This window comes from Cryptotermes secundus, unplaced genomic scaffold (genome assembly GCF_002891405.2).
Source record: "Cryptotermes secundus unplaced genomic scaffold, Csec_1.0 scaffold465, whole genome shotgun sequence".
NCBI lineage: Eukaryota > Metazoa > Arthropoda > Insecta > Blattodea > Kalotermitidae > Cryptotermes > Cryptotermes secundus.
Window position 1 is genome coordinate 2,064,178 of NW_019738964.1, and position 3,131 is coordinate 2,067,308.

The following is a 3,131-nucleotide window of genomic DNA, read 5'->3' on the forward strand; positions in this document are numbered from 1 at the left end:
GGCAGGTCATACGAATGGGGGAGAAAAGGAATGCATATAGGATGTCAGTGGGAAAGTCAGAAGAAAAGAGACCACTGGGAAGAACAAGGTGCAGATGGGTAGACAATATTAAAATGGATCTTAGATAGATAGGATGGGATGGGATGGATTGGATTGATCTGGCTCAGGAAAGAGACCAGTGGAAGNATTGCCATTATATAGTTTGTTATATTTTGTATTTTGTTTTTAATTATTTTTGTGTATATCTGTGTACCCGTGCTAACTTTGTAATTGGTCTCTGTGCTGTTAAGTGCGCACGTAAATAAACATGAATTGAATTGAATTGAATTGAATTATTATTATTATTATTGTGGACTGAGGATGAAATCATACCTCCGTCACATACTCGTATTGAGTAACTGACGTTTGCCTATAACAGAATACTTAACGGGACCTGACTTTTTCGAAGTTAAGTTTAATGCATCCGTTAAGTCTCCATGTTAAGCAGATGATCCTTCTGAGTTGCCTTGGAATGCATTAACCCATTCCTCTTCCTTTCTCATATCTCCATGTAACTGTTGTTTCTATCCGACCTCAAATACTTTCCTACATTCGAGTAATTCAGAAAACATAACTTACAATGAAGAATCTCTTAGTGAGTGGCCACCATTAGGCTCGACTCTAAACCCTAAACGCTGGTCCGTTCATTTAATAGCATGATGAAAGATCAGGAGCAAAAAATGAGGACCCCCCATTGGCTAATCTTTAGGGCACATCCCTATGCAGGTAAAGCAATTATGGAAAACATCTAGAAGAGTGGCTCACTAAACTTTAAATATCAGTATAAACGAACAGCCCATTTCGTTTAATATTTCTCATATCAAATGGTGAGTTGAAGTTCGACAGCCTACGTAGATTAATGGTGTCTCATTATAATTGACCAAACTGCAGAAATCGCACGCGACTGTAAGTAGACTCACAGCAAATGAAGCCATTCGAATCCTGGTGGAATCTGTGACAAGAAACCTAAGTCAAGATTCATTGACGTAATTTCCTCCACATCTGGAGCCCTGTTTATATTGCCATGGCTACGTCTATGCGGGAGTCTCCTTTATGGAACAGGTTTCGCCAGAAATAGGTAAGTTGATCTCAAGGTGGGATTCAACTGGCACACCATCAACTTTATATCTACATTGTTTTTTATTTCGTTATATCTTAATTACGTGTATTTCTCCTCATTCCAATACTCGCTTGACCTGCTACACCCCTACGCAGCTAATTAAAAGCTGTTTCAGAACACATGACCCTCTCTAAACAATGTATTTGTAATACAGTTGCATATATACACATAAGGTTGGGCCGCGCCATAGCTCAAGTGGTTAGTCGCTGGCTACCCACCGCGGCGGCCCGGGTTCGATCCCGGGTCTGGTCAAGTGAGATTTGTGGTGGACAAAGTGGTGCTGGGGCAGCTTTTCTCCGAGTACTTCGGTTTCCCCTGCCAATCTTCATTCCGCCAATTGTCCCACAATCACCCTCACCTATAACATGGGGCTGGTAGACCAGAAGTGGCCGCAGTACAAGGGACTTAGTCGCATCCCATTAGTAATAAAAAAATACACATAAGGTTTGCAATTAAAAGAACTGGTATCCTATAACAGATATGCCTACAGCGATATAAATTATACTGTATAATAAGATTGTCGATTTCACTTAAAGGAATATTAAGACAAAAATTTGTCAATTTTCATTTCTTTCAAAGACATATTTCGCTCACATACACAAAGAGGTTCGCGAACCATAGACTGTGAAACCCAGGTAAGAAAGGACGACGAACCAACTGGAGATGCGGATTGCATGGAATAAGAACGCACTGAAATCCCACCAACACCTTGTTCACCCAGTTTTTATGACGCATGCGCAGAACACGATGAAGCAATCAACGAAGGTGACTTGCGCTACTGACCTCATACTATTGTAAGGCTCGTGTCCAGCCATGCTACAACAATCAGCAAGTTCGGATTGTCCCTATGTAAATAATAATAATTATAATAATAATAACATATGACATACTTAACGACGCTTCAAGTAGCTCAGACTCTAAAGTGTATGGCTAGTGAGTGATTAATTGGAAAGGATGTGGAAGGAAGGTGTAGTGTTCTAACTTGAGGTACTATCCCAGCGTTAGTCCGAAGAGACCGAAGAAAACCATGAAAGGCTTCAGTCAGTATAGGCGGTTTCTAGGCCGATATCTGAATCTCTGATTTCCCAGGTATGAAACAAGAGTAATACTCTGTAAGATTTGAGGCTTTCACGGCGGTGACTATGAAGAAAGCAGTCTTCTGGGATTTGGCACCGAGTATATGTGGTGTTAANTGCAATCACAAAGCTAGTACGAGTGAAGGAATAGAAACAAAAAACACACAGACAAAATACAGAAATAAGGCCATTTACATAATTTTAATATAATAATAATTCCATTGAAACAAGTACATGCTACCATTAAGAAGTGTATTATAATAATAATAAATTGAAATATAAATATTAACCATACATCTGGAAGAAATGTGGCTTCAAAATAAAACAATTATCACTCTCATAATGAGATCTAAAGCAATTTAAGGAAAATCCTTGAAAACAGTCCAAGCACTTGTAAGCAAAATTATTTTGGAAAGTTTCTGCAAATATAGCAGACATGGCATTATTAGAAAATACTCATAGAATTAGGAAGATCTTATGATCCCTGGTGTAGACTGCCATATTTTCCCTGAGAAGAAGGAAACTGTGTAAATAATTTTCTTCTCACTGATAGATCCGCAGACACGGCAAACTGCCCACATTACTGATCTACTCAACCTCAAACCAATAATTTACATGTACGGCAATGCGCATTACAGCACGTAACAATCTGTCACTTCTGACAGACTGACAATTATCTAGTAAGGGTGGTAACTAACAGTTGCATCGCGACGATAAAAATTATACACTACTCGTATGTAAGATTTGAGGCTTCCGCTGTTGTGACTATGAAGAATGCCGTCTTCTGGGATGTGGCGTCGTGTAGGTCCTGTGTGAAACGACATTCCTCTAAAACATAGGCTCACACAGGATCTACACGGAGCCACATCCCAAAAGTCGGTAAAAAAAGAAAAACT